At 48.1% G+C, this 17145-nt stretch overlaps 1 long non-coding RNA gene across 1 annotated transcript; it reads right to left on the reverse strand.

The window, feature by feature from the left end:
• Positions 1 to 1226: 1226 nt before the first annotated feature.
• LOC132811019 (uncharacterized) lies at positions 1227 to 14327 on the reverse strand. Its single transcript, XR_009643173.1, has 3 exons — positions 14003 to 14327; positions 3130 to 3222; positions 1227 to 1781 (listed from the first exon to the last, which is right to left on the reverse strand). It is a non-coding gene; the product is annotated as an uncharacterized LOC132811019 (long non-coding RNA).
• Between the last annotated feature and the right edge of the window lie 2818 nt (positions 14328 to 17145).

Below are 17145 nucleotides of genomic sequence, written 5' to 3' on the forward strand. Positions count from 1 at the left end.
TCTATCAAAGACACATGTTCATGCAAACCTCTTTGCAATAAAAAAAATGAACCAAGGAGATCAGCAGCTGAAAGAGTGAATACAGCGGGGAAGATAGAGACTGTATGGTCTTGAGATTGTAATGTTTAATATGTGGGTTGTTGGAACAACATACTTTTTACAGAGTTCAAGTCAGATAGTAAGTAGCTAAGAAAAGAGGGGCTTGTATTTGTGAATAGCTGTTGTTTAGTGTTCACTAATAAAGTTAAGAAATAAACTTGTTAATCTTTGTTTAAATAGTGGAATGTAGGAGAATTGTGTCGCTCATATTTTAACAGATTACGAGGTGAGGCGACCTTTTCTGGGTGTTTGGTTTTAATTAACAGAAGGGTTCGACTCCACCTTGTAAATGTCCATCCACGCTAACCCCATTTCCCTCCACCACAACTCCTATACTCAATGCTCTGACTGATTAAGGCAAATGTGTTAAATATGTTCTGTACCGCACTGTCTGCATTCAACTTCACTTTCAAGGAACAATGTACCTGCAGCCTTATGTCCATTTGTTTCACAACACGCCCCAGGCCCTTACCATTAAGTGTATAATTTCTGCTCAGAAGCCTCCAGTCTGAAAAATATCCCTCTTCCTTCAAGCCAATTGTGATGAGCTTCTTCTGTATCCCATGTGACCGAACCTTACTAATCTGCCTACCAATCGGAATGTTATGAACACCTTGCTGAGGTCCATATAGACAATATCTACCAAACTGCCTTCATCAATCTTCTTTGTCACCTCTTCATAAAACTCAATCAAATTAATGACACATTAATGAGATCAGTCCTTGCCTTCCCAAACGTATGTAAATGCTATCCCACAGAATCCCTTCGAACAACTCACCCACCACTGACATCAGGCTCACCGGTCTATAGTTCCCCGGCTTTTTGGGTCACTGTTTCCTTTTCTAGTCCCACTCCCCCACTGCTCACAACAAATGTTAAATGTAACCAGGTCGGTGATATGGCCGATGATATCGGTCTCAGACTGGGTCAGGGTCAGTTTTAGGAACAAGTCAGGCTAGTTTCTGTAATCTGCTAAAACAACACGTTTACGATCCAGAGCAATGTTATTCCAACTATGATGGAAAGATGGATGGCAAACTGTTTGCGTATTGCAAATAAAGACTCGATATTTCCCATTCTAAAAACACTGACACACACACACACACACACACACACACACAAACTCACACACACACACACACACACACAAACTCACACACAAATCTGTGCAATTTCACGTTGAAAGAACCTTATCCAAATATTAGTGTAACTCATGACAAAAGGAAAAATTGAGAGATTGTCCAAAATGTGATTCTGCTTCTGAAGATATTGTACTCACACAGCTGCTAGCAATGGGATTTTATCCTGGGACAGTTGGATTTGGCTGAATTCCCTTTGCATTAGGCTGGCAGGAGGTTCCAGGTTAGCACAGTGGCTCAGTAGTTCACACTGTTCCATCACAGCATCAGGGGTATGAGTTCAATTCCAGCCTCGGGTGACTATCTGCGTGGAGTTTGGATCTTCTCCCCTTGTCTGCGTGAGCTTCTGATGGTGCTCCCGTTTCCTGCCACAGCCCAAAGCTGTATAATTCAAGTGGATTGGTCAAATAGTCCATCGTGTTCCGCGATTTCTACTTTAGGTGCACTAGTCAGTGGTAACTGTAAGGGCATGGGAAGGTTACTCTTTGGAAAGTTGGTATGTACTTGTTGGGCCGAAGGGCTTGTTTCCACACTGCTGAGATTCTATAAAAATAAGAATGGTAACAATAACAGTAGAGTTTTGTTTTAGCTCGTACACGTTACTGTGATGAGGAATAATGAAGGAGAGAGAGTGCAATAGGCCGTTTCTTCTCGGGCAGGTGACATTTTCTCCCTCTCTGAGTTGAATCACACAATAATGTCATTCTCTCCCAAACTGGACCATGTGAGGTCTCCTTGTACATTGTCCAAACTATGTCTCCATCACATTCCCTGTTCCATGTCGGTGCATCATTGCTGCTGTCATACACAGAGCCATACCCTGAGCAGAAAATGGTCTCGGTCAATTTGAGGATATGTTTATATGGCCCTGCGTCATTAAAAAATAAAATGTTTAATGTATTCAGAATACATAGAACATAGAACAGTCCAGCACAGAACAGGCCCATCAGCCCATGATGTTGTTCCGGCCACTGATCCTCATGTAAGCACCCTTAAATGTCTGTGACCATATGCATATCCAGCAGTCTCTGAAATGTCCCCAATGACCTCGCTTCCACAACTGCTGCTGGCAACGCATTCCATGCTCTCACAACTCTCTGGGTAAAGAACCTGCCTCTGACATCCCCTCTATACTTTCCTCCAACCAGCTTAAAACTATGACCCTTCGTGTTAGCCATTTCTGCTCCGGGAAATAGTCTCTGGCTATCAACACTATCTATCTCTCTCATAATCTTGAATATCTCAATTAGGTCCCCTCTCCTCCTCCTTTCCCCCAATGAAAAAAGTCCGAGTTCAGTCAACCTCTCTTCATATGATAAGCCCTCCAGTCCAGGCAGCATCCTGGTAAACCTCCTCTGAACCCTCTCCAAAGCATCCACATCTTTCCTATAATAGGATGACTAGAACTGGACACAGTATTCCAAGTGCGGTCTAACCAAAGTTTTAAAGAGCTGCAACAAGATCTCACGACTGTTAAACTCAATTCCCGTGTTAATGAAAGCCAAAACACCATATACTTTCTGAACAACCCTGTCCACTTGGGTGGCCATTTTAAGGAATCTATGTACCTGCACACCAAGATCTCTCTGTTCCTTCACACTGCCAAAAATCCTATCCTTAATCCTGTACTCAGCTTTCAAGTTTGACCTTCCAAAATGCATCACATCGCATTTATCCAGGTTGAACTCCATCTGCCACCTCTCAACCCATCTCTGCATCCTGTCAATGTCCCGCTGCAGCCTACAACAGCCCTCTACATTGTCAACAACACCCCCAACCTTCGTGTCATCTGCAAACTTGCTGACCCATCCTTCAATGCCCTCATCCAAGTCATTAAAAAAATTACAAACAGTAGAGGCCCAAGGACAGAGCCCTGTGGAACATCACTCACCACAGACTTCCAGGCAGAATATTTTCCTTCCGCTACCACTTGCTGTCTTCTGCTGGCCAGCCAATCCTGTATCCAAACAGGTAACACAGATACCTGTGTTAAAATGAATGTTTTATTTTAACAAATACAGAAATTGCTGGAAAAGCTCGGCAGGTCTGTCAGCATCCAGATGACTTTTACATGATGGAGTTGTACCAGCCTCCACCACTTCCTCTGGCAGCTCAGTCCATACACGCACCACCCTCTGTGAGAAAAGGTGCCCCTTAGGCCTCTTCAAAATCTTTCCCCTCTCACTTTCCACCAATGTCCTCTAGTTTTGGACGCCCCTAACCTGGGGAAAAACCTTGACTACAAACCCGATCCATGACCGTTCTGATTTTATAAACCTTTACTGCTGTGAAATGTGACTTCAATCAACAAGAATGGCTGTACTTCCAATAATCCCGGGCCGAAATGCTGAAATGCAACACCGACACCTGTTCTTTCTCCATCAAGCCACAATTATAAAACCACTTTAATCGGTTTGTTCAGATATATTAGGTGACACTTCTTTGGGATTTACACCTAGACCTTTGTGCCCAGAGGTAGGGACACGAACACCACTCGGCAATACCCATAAAGCTGTAACAGTATTCTACATAGAACATAGAACATAGAAAGATACAGCGCAGTACAGGCCCTTCGGCCCTCGATGTTGCGCCGACCGAATCCTACATAACCTACACTAGCCCAATAACTTCCAAATGCCTATCCAATGCCCGCTTAAATGACCATAAAGAGGGAGAGTTCACCACTGCTACTGGCAGGGCATTCCATGAACTCACAACCCGCTGTGTAAAGAATCTACCCCTAACATCTGTCCTATACCTACCACCCCTTAATTTAAAGCTGTGTCCCCTAGTAACACCTGACTCCATTAGCGGTAAAAGGTTCTCAGTGTCGACCCTATCTAAACCCCTAATCATCTTATACACCTCTATCAAATCTCCCCTAAACCTTCTCTTCTCCAATGAGAACAGCCCCAAGTGCCTCAGCCTTTCCTCATAAAATTTTCCTACCATTCCAGGCAACATCCTGGTAAACCTCCTCTGCACTCGTTCCAATGCCTCCACATCCTTCCTATAGTATTGCGACCAAAACTGCACACAATACTCCAGATGAGGCCGCACCAGAGTCTTATACAACTGCAACATGACCTCAGGACTCCGGAACTCAATTCCTCTACCAATAAAGCCCAGTACACCATATGCCTTCCTCACAGCACTATTTACCTGGGTGGCGACTTTCAGAGATCTGTGTACATGGACACCAAGATCCCTCTGCTCATCCACACTACCAAGTAGCCTACCATTAGCCCAGTAATAGAACATAGAACATAGAAGGATACAGCGCAGTACAGGCCCTTCGGCCCTCGATGTTGTGCCGACCGAATCCTACCTAACCTATACTAGCCCAATAACTTCCAAATGCCTATCCAATGCCCGCTTAAATGACCATAAAGAAGGAGAGTTCACCACTGATACGGGCAGGGCATTCCATGAACTCACAACCCGCTGTGTGAAGAATCTACCCCTAACATCTGTCCTATACCTACCACCCCTTAATTTAAAGCTATGTCCCCTAGTAACACCTGACTCCATTAGCGGTAAAAGGTTCTTAGTATCTACCCTATCTAAACCCCTAATCATCTTATACACTTCTATCAGATCTCCCCTAAACCTTCTCTTCTCCAATGAGAACAGCCCCAAGTGCCTCAGCCTTTCCTCATAAGATTTTCCTACCATTCCAGGCAACATCCTGGTAAACCTCCTCTGCACTCGTTCTAAAGCTTCCACATCCTTCCTATAGTATGGCGACCAAAACTGCACACAATACTCCAGATGAGGCCTCACCAGAGTCTTATACAACTGCAACATGACCTCAGGACTCCGGAACTCAATTCCTCTGCCAATAAAGCCCAGTACACCATATGCCTTCCTCACAGCACTATTTACCTGGGTGGCAACTTTCAGAGATCTGTGTACATAGACACCAAGATCCCTCTGCTCATCCACACTACCAAGTAGCCTACCATTAGCCCAGTAATCCATCATCTTGTTATTCCTACCAAAGTGAACGACTTCGCACTTAGCTACATTGAATTCCATTTGCCACATTTCCGCCCAGCTCTGCAACTTATCTATATCCCGCTGTAACCTACCACTTCCTTCCTCACTATCCACAACTCCACCGACTTTTGTGTCATCCGCAAACTTGCTTACCCAGCTATCAAGTCCTTCCTCTAGATCATTTATAAAGATAACAAAAAGCAATGGTCCCAAAACAGATCCTTGTGGTACACCGCTAGTAAATGCGCTCCAAGATGAACATAATCCATCAACTACTACCCTCTGTCTCCTTCCAGCCAGCCAATTCCTAATCCAAACCTCTAATGTATCCTCAATGCCATACCTCCGTAGTTTTAGCATTAGCCTACCATGGGGAACCTTATCGAACGCCTTACTAAAATCCATATACACAACATCTACTGCTTTACCCTCATCCACTTCCTTAGTCACCTTCTCAAAGAACTCAATAAGGTTTGTGAGGCACGACCTGCCCTTCACAAAACCATGCTGGCTATCCCTGATCACGTTATTCCTACCCAGATGTTCATAAATCTTATCCCTTACCATTCTCTCTAAGACTTTGCCCACCACTGAAGTCAGACTCACTGGCCTATAGTTACTAGGGCTATCCCTACTCCCTTTCTTGAACAATGGGACCACATTCGTTATCCTCCAGTCCTCTGGTACTATTCCCGTTGACAATGACGACATAAAAATCCAGGCCAATGGCTCTGCTATCTCCTCCCTAGCTTCCCATAGGATCCTGGGGTAAATGCCATCAGGCCCAGGAGACTTATCTATATTCATCCTTTCCAATATTCCCAAAACCTCTTCCCTGCATATTTCCAGGGCATCCATTCTAATTATTTGTGATTCCATATTCACATCAGCAACAGTGTCCTGTTCCTGAGTGAATACTGATGAAAAGTACTGATTTAATGTCTCTCCAATCTCCTCCGCCTCCACACACAACTTCCCACTACTATCCTTGACTGGACCGATACCTACCCTAGTCATCCTTTTATTCTTGACATACCTATAGAAAGCCTTTGGGTTTTCCCTAATCCTACCAGCTAAAGACTTTTCATGTCCCCTTCTCGCTTCTCTTAGCTCCCTCTTTAGCTCCTTCCTGGCTACCTTATAACTCTCAATCGCCCCAACTGAACCTTCACGCCTCATCTTTACATATGCCGCCTTCTTCCCTTTCACAAGGGACTCCAATTCCTTACTAAACCACGGCTGCCTCACAAGGCCCTTTACACCATGCCTGACTGGTACATACCTATCGAGGACACGCAGTAGCTGCTCCTTGAACAATCCCCACATCTCATTAGTGTTCTTCTCTTGAAGCCTGTTTTTCCAATCCACACATCCTAAGTCATCTTCTTGTTACTCCTACCAAAGTGAATGACTTCACACTTAGCTACATTGAATTCCATTTGCCACATTTCTGCCCAGCTCTGCAACTTATCTATATCCCGCTGTAACCTACCACTTCCTTCCTCACTGTCCACAACTCCACCGACTTTTGTGACATCCGCAAACTTGCTTACTCAGCTTTCAAGCCCTTCCTCTAGATCATTTATAAAGATAACAAAAAGCAATGGTCCCAAAACAGATCCTTGTGGTACACCGCTAGTAACTGCACTCCAAGATGAACATAGTCCATCAACTACTACCCTCTGTCTCCTTCCAGCCAGCCAATTCCTAATCCAAACCTCTAATGTATCCTCAATGACATACCTCCGTAATTTTAGCATTAGCCTACCATGGGGAACCTTATCGAACGCCTTACTAAAATCCATATACACAACATCTACTGCTTTACCCTCGTCCACTTCCTTAGTCACCTTCTCAAAGAACTCAATAAGGTTTGTGAGGCACGACCTGCCCTTCACAAAACCATGCTGGCTATCCTTGATCACGTTATTCCTATCCAGATGTTCATAAATCTTATCCCTTACCATTCTCTCTAAGACTTTGCCCACCACTGAAGTCAGACTCACTGGCCTATAGTTACTAGGGCTATCCCTACTCCCTTTCTTGAACAAGGGGACCACATTCGTTATCCTCCAGTCCTCTGGTACTATTCCCGTTGACAATGACGACATAAAAATCCAGGCCAATGGCTCTGCTATCTCTTCCCTAGCTTCCCATAGGATCCTAGGGTAAATGCCATCAGGCCCAGGAGACTTATCTATTTTCATCCTCTCCAATATTCCCAGAACCTCTTCCCTGCATATTTCCAGGCCATCCATTCTAATCATTTGTGACTCCATATTCACATCAGCAACAGTGTCCTGTTCCTGAGTGAACACTGATGAAAAGTATTGATTTAGTGTCTCTCCAATCTCCTCCGCCTCCACACACAACTTCCCACTACTATCCTTGACTGGACCGATACCTACCCTAGTCATCCTTTTATTCCTGACATACCTATAGAAAGCCTTTGGGTTTTCCCTAATCCTACCAGCTAAAGACTTTTCATGTCCCCTTCTCGCTTCTCTTAGCTCTCTCTTTAGATCCTTCCTGGCTACCTTATAACTCTCTATCGCCCCAACTGAACCTTCACGCCTCATCTTTACATATGCCGCCTTCTTCCCTTTCACAAGGGATTCCAATTCCTTACTAAACCACGGCTGCCTCACAAGGCCCTTTACACCATGCCTGACTGGTACATACTTATCGAGGACACGTAGTAGCTGCTCCTTGAACAATCCCCACATCTCATTAGTGTTCTTCTCTTGAAGCCTGTTTTTCCAATCCACACATCCTAAGTCATGCCTCACTGCATCATAATTTCCCTGCCCCCAGCTATAACTCTTGCCCTGCGGCGCACACTTATCCCTCTCCATCACTAAAGTAAAAGTCACCGAGTTGTGGTCACTGTCCCCGAAGTGCTCACCTACCTCCAAGTCTAACACCTGGCCTGGTTCATTACCTAGAACCAAATCCAGTATAGCCTCACCTCTTGTTGGCCTGTCTACATATTGTGTCAGGAAACCCTCCTGCACACATTGGACAAACACCGACCCATCTAATGAACTCGAGCTATAGCTCTCCCAGTCAATATCTGGGAAGTTAATGTCCCCCATAACAACCACCCTGCTACCTTCACTCTTTTCCTGAATCATCCTCACAATATTATCCTCTACTTCTCTAGGACTATTAGGAGGCCTGTAGAAAACACCTAACAGGGTGACCTCACCTTTCCTATTTCTAACCTCAGCCCAAACTACTTCAGATGGCAAGTCCTCTTCCATCGTCCATTCTACTGCTGTAATACTATCTTTGACAAGTAATGCCACACCTCCTCCTTTTTTACCCCCATGTCTGATCCTACTAAAACATTTAAACCCTGGAACCTGCAACAGCCATTCTTGCCCCTGTTCTACCCACGTCTCTGTAATGGCCACAACATCGAAGTCCCAGGTACCAACCCACGCTGCAAGTTCACCTACCTTATTTCTTATACTTCTGGCATTGAAGTATGCACACTTCAATCCACCCTTCTGTTTACAGGCACCCTCCTTCGAGATCGCTGCATTATTCATAACCTCCCTACACTCAAGGTCCTGTACCCTAAAGCTACAGTCCTGGTTCCCATGCCCCCACGGAGTTAGTTTAAACCCTCCCAAAGAGCACTAGCAAACCTCCCCCCAAGGATACTGGTGCCCCTCAGGTTCAGGTGTAGACCATCCTTTTTATAGAGGTCCCACCTTCCCCAGAAAGAACCCCAGTTGTCCAGAAACCGGAATCCCTCCCTCCTGCACCATCCCTGTAGCCACGCATTTAACTGCTCTCTCTCCCTATTCCTCGACTCTCTATCACGTGGCACGGGTAACAAACCAGAGACAACAACTCTGTTTGTTCTAACTCTGAGCTTCCAACCTAGCTCCCTGAAAGCCTGTCTGACATCCTCACCCCTCTTCCTACCTATATCGTTGGTGCCAACGTGGACCACGATCTGGGGCTGCTCCCCCTCCCCCTTAAGGACCCGGAAAACACGATCAGCGACATCACGTACCCTTGCACCTGGGAGGCAACATACCAAACGTGAGTCACTGTCACCCCCACAAAACCGTCTGTCTGTACCCCTCACTATCGAGTCCCCAAGAACTATCGCTCTACCTTTCTCCACCCTTCCCTTCTGAGCAACGGGGCCAGGCTCCGTGCCAGAGGCCTGAACCTCGTTGCTTGCCCCTGGTAAGTCATCCCCCCCACAAGTATCCAAAACGGTATGCTTGTTCTTGAGGGGAATGACCGCAGGGGGTCCCTGCACTGGCTTCCTCCTCCCACTCCCCCTCACTGTCACCCATCTATCTTGAACTTTCGGAGTAACTACTTCCCTAAAGCTCTGCTCTATGACCCTCTCTGCCTCCCGAATGATCCGCAGTTCATCCAAATCCAGCTCCAGTTCCCTAACACGGGCTTGGAGGAGCTGGAGATGGGTGCACTTCTTGCAAGTGTACTCAGCAGGGACGCTAATGGCTTCCCTCACCTCATTCTCCTGTGTGTTTGTTCATCAGCCTGTTCTGTCATACTGTGACATACCTCTGCAACAGGCAGGACTTCAATCCAGGCCTTCTCGTCCAGAGCTAGGAACACTACCACACAAGTTCAGGAATTGGAATCAAACCCAGAGCTCTGGCTCAGAGACACGGACACTGCCCACTATACTACCATACCCAGATTTTGGGTCATATTTTAGTGCCCGCTTCCAGCTCAGTGTGGATTGATTATAATCAGGTTACTATTACTGAATTACAAAAAACACTTTGTATTATGAAACAAATGCAAGATATTGGTCTCAACTGTAGGATATTGAGTGTACGTGCTGAATATTGAAATTAACTATGAACATCTTTAATCGCTATTATCTGTAGTCTGCAATATTAGGGAAAGAAATCCCACAGAAACACTCTGCCCAATGAAGGGTCTCAAATAGATGTTTATTACTGAACACCAGAGGCGAAGGAAGGGATTAATTTCTGACCCCAAAACACCGATCAATCTTACCCACCTCTAACGTGTGTCTGCCCTCTTCCTAAAACCATGAAATGATACCAGGCCGCTGATTACTGTCCAGCCTCTCCTCCCCACTGACTGTGTCTGCAATCTGTCCCTCCTCCCTCTAACCACACAAGGCAACCCAAGCTCAGGGTCTTTGTGAAAATCATGGCAAGAGTGTGCAGGCCTCCTGGAGAGGGGTGGGCATTTTAAAATTGAAGGGGGAGGGGGAGATGGCAGTCATATCACACACTGGGCTGAGGGGTGGCAGATGGAGGATAGTCTGGATTAATGCCAGGCATTGGATTTGGTAAATCAAACAAGAACAGGGCCTATACAATTAAAAGTAGGGTCTTTTGGTGGTGTTGTAGTACAGAGAGCTAGGCCGTCATGTTTAATTCTTTAAAATTTGCATCTGATATAGAAAGTGGCTAAGAAGGTGTTTAACACACTTGTCTTCATAGGTCAGACCTTTGAGTATCGGAATTGGGACGTCATATTGAGGTTGTACAGGACATTGGTGAGACCTCTCCTGGAATACTGTGTCCAGTCTGGACATCCTGCCCGCTCATTCCATAGGCACACCACCCTCTGGGTGAAAAAGCTGCCCCTTACGTCACTTTTAAATGTTACCCTCTCACCTTAAGCCTATGTCCTCTAGTTTGGTCTCCCCCGTACCCTTAGCAAATACCTTGACTATTCTCTTTGATATTATTGACCTTGATATTATTAAGCTGGAGAGGGTTCAGAAGAGTTTAACCTGGATGTTGCTGGAAATGGAGGGATTGAGCTATAAGGAGAGGCTGGATCGGCTGGGACTTTTTTCACTGGAGAGTATGAGATGGAGGGGTAACTTTGCAGAGGTTTATAAAATGATGAGGGGTACAGATAAGCTAAAGGGCTGATGTCTTTTCCCGAGAGTTGGGGATTCAAAACGGAGGGATATTTTGAGGCGTGAGGAAAAAGATTTACAAAAGTCAGGAGAGGTAATTATTTCAGACAGAAGCTGGCGTGTGTGTGGAATTAACTTCTAGAGGAACTGGTGAAAACAGGGACAGTTACAATGTTTAAAGGACATTTAGATCAGTAAATGGATAAGACATCAGTTTGGATGGTGCTGTGAGCAGCTGCCCTCTCCCTCCCCCTCTCTGAGTGAATCCCTGTTGGTTTTCACCCTCTGCCAATGTCTGTGCAGTGGCGTGTGGAGGCCAGCAGAGGGTGGCATTGCATCACTTTCAGCACCACAGAGACAGCCAGACCTGCCCCACACAGAGACACACAGATACACACACAGCAATTGTTAGGGCACAGTGTGAAGCTCATCTGGTAAGTTAAACTAAACATAAAGAAATGCTCAAGTTACCTTGTAAACTGTTGAAATATGAGTGATAGAGAACTCCCAAATTCCAGTGTTTAAACAAAAAATATCAATGTATTTTTTTAACTCTGAAAGTGAACATTTTACATCAACTATTCACAACTCTGGGACCCTCTTTCTCCTAACTGCTTATTACCCTACTCCAACTCTACAGCAATATACTGTTTCAATGAGACACTTATTAAAATTACATAAACGTAATTTCAAAACCACACAGCAGCTGTTGTTTCATCTGACCTCACACCAATCTCCCTTTTTCCCATCTTTCCTGGGAAGACTGGCTCATGTTACAGGATGCTATCGAAGTGTAGACATTTCAGCATTCTGAAACCTGGGAACACATCCTTCCATGACACTGTCTCTCAGTCTCCCCCTCTCTGTCTATACCCCAAACCCCTCCCATGTGGTGATATTTAAACTGATACCCCTGCCATCTCTCTCTGGCAGTGATGTTCACACCCACAGCACCCCCTTTTCTTGGCACAGTGGGGATATGGAGCTGGAAATGGGTGGGAGCTGCACATCCTGTCACTTCCAGCATGGGCTGCAAGTTTCCCCACACTGGGCAGGGATCTAACAGTGTTACTGGGTAATGCACTGGGGTGGTGTACACAGTCCTACATGCTGGGAAGGTAACTGCTCCTGGGTTACAGATCAATGCACTGGGGTGGGGTACACAGTCCTACATGCTGGGAGGGTAACTGCTCCTGGGTTACAGATCAATGCACTGGGGTGGGGTACACAGCCCTACATGCTGGGAGGGTAACTGCTCCTGGGTTACAGATCAATGCACTGGGGTGGGGTACACAGTCCTACATGCTGGGAGGGTAACTGCTCCTGGGTTACAGATCAATGCACTGGGGTGGGGTACACAGTCCTACATGCTGGGAGGGTAACTGCTCCTGGGTTACAGATCAATGCACGGGTGATCACTGCACAGGTCTCTGTGCTGGTCAGACTGTCTGGTTGAGGTTTACAGATAATGCAATGATGTGGTTAGTGCAGCTCCCGGTGCTGGATGGATATGTAGCCTGTGCACAGTACATCATGTTGGTGGGGTGGGTCTGGGGGAAAGGTGGTGGACAGGTCAAGGGGTTACCTGATATTCTATAACTGCCATTCCCCGGAACGTTCTGTCCCTGACATTCTATAACTGCCATTCCCCGGAATGTTCCGTCCCTGACATTCTATAACTGACACTCCCCGGAACGTTCTGTCCCTGACATTCTATAACTGACATTCCCCGGAACGTTCTGTCCCTGATATTCTATAACTGACATTCCCCGGAACGTTCTGTCCCGACATTCTATAACTGACATTCCCCGGAACGTTCTGTCCCTGACATTCTATAACTGACATTCCCCGGAACGTTCTGTCCCTGACATTCTATAACTGACATTCCCCGGAACGTTCTGTCCCCGACATTCTATAACTGACATTCCCCGGAACGTTCTGTCCCCGACATTCTATAACTGCCACTCCCCGGAACGTTCTGTCCCTGACATTCTATAACTGACATTCCCCGGAACGTTCTGTCCCCGACATTCTATAACTGACATTCCCCGGAACGTTCTGTCCCTGACATTCTATAACTGACATTCCCCGGAACGTTCTGTCCCTGACATTCTATAACTGACATTCCCCGGAACGTTCTGTCCCTGACATTCTATAACTGACATTCCCCGGAACGTTCTGTCCCCGACATTCTATAACTGACATTCCCCGGAACGTTCTGTCCCTGACGTTGTTTGTTTGTGAACGGCCGGACGTCAGTGAATTGAACAAACGATAAGATCCCGAGGGAAGAGATCCCGTTCCAGGGAGAAGGAGACACTGTTCCGAGGCCCCTCAGGCAGTTAAAGGGGTGAATACGTTTTCCCTGCGTTTACATTTCTCCACGACACAGGATCGACCACAATTTAGACCAAAATACAGAAATTCCCAAATTCCGTCTGTCTTCAGGAAACTGGGAGAGAATCCTTCAGGACAGCAACGTTCCCACCCTCCGTATTAGGAACTGGGAAGGAGTGACCTGTGTCTGCTCTCGAGTGATCGAGTGTGTGGGAATGTTCTAGAAACCATCTGTCCTTATGGATGTGTCTCTGTGTGTTTGGGGAGGGAGGGTTTCTTGTGGTTTATGTCACATTTTTGTCAGTAATTCCGACCTTCCCATTTGTTATTCCAGCTCCAATTATTTTAATAAATCCCTGAATACAGGGACACATTTGAAAATCTCACTGGGTCCCCGATCAAACGGGTCCCTTTGCCTCCAGGCTGATGGATAATGGGTTTGTTTTCCTTCCTCACAGTTAACGTAGTGACCATCTACGTCCTGCTTTATAAAGATTGTGGATTGTCTCCATGTGTCAGACGTTACCTGGGGGCCATGGCAGCGGCGGATCTCCTGGTCATTATCCTCGACCTGATCCTGAGACACATTCCCATTGTTTATCAGGAACAGTTTTATTTCCTGAGGGACTCCGTCCCCGTGTGTAATATCCACGCCGTCCTGCTTTATGCAGCCACTGACTGCTCTGTCTGGTTCACCGTCACTTTCACCTTTGATCGGTTTGTGGCCATTTGTTGCCAGAAGCTGAAAAGTAAATATTGCAGTGAGAAAACGGCGGCTGTGGTTCTGGGAGCAGTGACTGTGCTGAGCTGTTTAAAGAACATTTCCTGGTATTTTATGCTCACGGCTCGGTATTGGCTGGGGAACGCCCCCTGGTTTTGTGATGTAACAGCCGCTGTTCGAGTCTCCAGTGTCTGGGTCACAATCGAGTTCCTCCACCACATTCTAACCCCGGGTGTCCCATTTCTCCTGATTCTGCTGCTCAATGTTCTCACCGTCAGACACATTTTAGTGACCAGCAGAGCCCGCAGGAGACTCCGCGCTCACACCAATGGGGACGCTCAGTCTGACACTGAAATGAGAAACCGAAAAAAATCCATCATTTTACTGTTTGTGATCTCGGCCAATTTCATCCTGTTATGGTCAACGTTAATGCTGTATTCTATATGGAGACGGATGTATGCTATTGTGGATACCCCTCTGTATCTCGATTGGTTTGTGCAGGAATTGGGCTTCATGCTGCAGCTCCTCAGTTGCTGCACAAACACCGCGATTTATGCCGTGACCCAGACTAAGTTCAGGCAGCAGCTGAAGAATGTGCTGAAATATCCCTTCACCCAAATCCATCCATCCATCAAATTCCCTCATTAATCACACCATCCGGGATTTTCTCATTTCAGTTCAGTGTTTCAGCGATGGAGCAGCCTGTCGCTATGGTAACAGACTGAGGGGAGCGCTGGTTTGTCCCTCCTTATCCCACAGGGGGGTTTACAGGGAAACATTTCAATGTTTCTCACAACTCAGGGGCCAGTGAGAAAAGGCACCATCCCACTGACTGTATCCATCACTTCCATTTGTAACCAATAAAAATGCTGATGAAAGCGTGCCGAGCAGCAGAGGGACCGATGTTGTTGTGTGTCTTTGTGTTGGAGAAGCTGAGCTGGAGAGAGACAGACTCAGCCCCGAGTCCTGGTCCTCAGGGAAGGGGAGGGCACCGCGCCCTGAGCTCAGGAGCTGGGGTTAACGCCCTCTGTTACCCCCAACTCCAACCTGGCCACCCCATTACCTCTCCGCTACTCTTTCTCCTCAATTCTCTCTCTCTCTCTCTCTTTTAGCACACACTCTCTTTCTCAACTCTCTCCCTCATCCCCCTCTCTCTCACACACACCGCCCCCAAACCCGGTTTCTCCACCTGACTCCACTTTCCCTCTCCCCCCTCTCTATCATGCCGTCGCTGTCTCCCTCCCACAATTCCATCTCTACCCCATTTTCCCCACCTCCCACATCTTACCCCCACGCCCCACATGCAGCCTCACCCCCAAACACCCCCAGTCTCTGGGTCAGAGGGAGAGGGAAAGACCAGGGAGACCGAGTATGTCAGAGAGAGAGAGGGAGGGAGGGACAGGAGGGAGAGCGATTCAGTCAGAGAGAAACGGAGGAAGGTGGGGAGAGAGAGAGACACTGGTTGAGGGGGGTCAAGAGTGAGAGATGGGTGAGGGAAAGTGAAGGAGCGGGGGGAGAGGGAGGGGGCAAGGGAGAGATAGGGTGAGATAGGGGAGGACGAGAGATGGGACGGAGGGAGGGGAGGGAAGGTCAAGAGTGAGGGAGAGGCCGAAAGAGGGGATGGAAGAGGGAGGGAGCGCGAGAGACAGGGAGGAAAAGGGAGAGGGAGAAGGTGAGAGAGGGGAGGGAGGTAGGGGAGGGAAAGAGAGAGGGGAGAGGTTGAGAGAGGGGAGGATGAGACAGGGGAGTGAGGGAGGGGCGGGCAAGAGAGAGGAGCACAAGAGGGAGGGAGAGGGAGAGAGGGGAGGGGAGAGGGGGGGATGGGGAGAGACTGTAGTGCGAGAGAGGAGGAGGGCGAGAGAGAGGAGGGCGAGAGAGGAGATGGCGAGACAGGGGGAGGGGGACAGAGGGGAGTGCGAATGAGGGGAGAGGGAGGTGAAGGCGAGAGGGAGGGAGAGGGCGAGAGAGGAGAGAGCGAGAGAGGAGAGGGCGAGAGAGGAGAGGGCGAGAGAGGGGAGGGAGGGAGGGGTGGGCAAGAGGGAGGGAGAGGGCGAGAGGGAGGGAGATAGTGAGATAGGGGAGTGCGAGAGAGGGGGAGGGCGAGAGAGGGGAGTGCGAGAGAGGAGAGGGCGAGAGAGGAGAGGGCGAGAGAGGGGAGGGAGGGAGGGGTGGGCAAGAGGGAGGGAGAGAGGGGCGAGAGGGAGGGAGATAGTGAGATAGGGGAGTGCGAGAGAGGGGGAGGGCGAGAGAGGGGAGTGCGAGCGAGGGTGAGAGAGATGAGTGAGGCAGGGGAGTGTGAGAGGAAGAGAGAGGGTAACGGAGGGGATGGGAGAGAGGGGGAGCACGAGTGAGGGTGAGGGCAAGAGGGGGGAGGGCAAGAGAGGGGGAGCGGGAGGGGAGGACGAGAGGGATGGAGAGTGCAAGAGAGGTGAGGGAGGGTGGGGAGGGCGAGGGGGGTAGAGGGAGGGGGGGGAGAGAGAGAGGGAGAGGTTGAGAGAGGGGAGGACGAGACGGGAGAACAGAGAAAATGGGCCAGAGAGAAGGGGACCCAGAGAGGGGGGACAGCGTGTCGGGGGACAGAGAGAGGGGGGAAAGAGAGAGGGGGCACAGAGAGAGGGAAACCGAGATCGGGGACGGGGGGACATAAAGAGGGGGACAGAGAGAGGGGGGACGTGGAGAGGGGGACAGAGAGAACGGGACAGAGAGAGGGTGGACAGAGAGCGAGGGGACAAAGAGAGGGGGACAGAGAGAGGGGCACGGAGAGGGGGACAGAGAGAGGGGGACAGAGGGAGGGGGACAGAGACAGGGGGACGGAGAGAGGGGGACAGAGAGAGTGGGGAGAGAGAGAGGGGGACAGCGAGAGGGGAGACAGAGAGAGGGGGACGGAGATATGGGGATAGAGTGAGGGGAACAGAGAGAATGGGAGAGAGAATGGGGGGACAGAGATA

The sequence above is a fragment of the Hemiscyllium ocellatum genome, unplaced genomic scaffold (genome assembly GCF_020745735.1).
Source record: "Hemiscyllium ocellatum isolate sHemOce1 unplaced genomic scaffold, sHemOce1.pat.X.cur. scaffold_2077_pat_ctg1, whole genome shotgun sequence".
NCBI lineage: Eukaryota > Metazoa > Chordata > Chondrichthyes > Orectolobiformes > Hemiscylliidae > Hemiscyllium > Hemiscyllium ocellatum.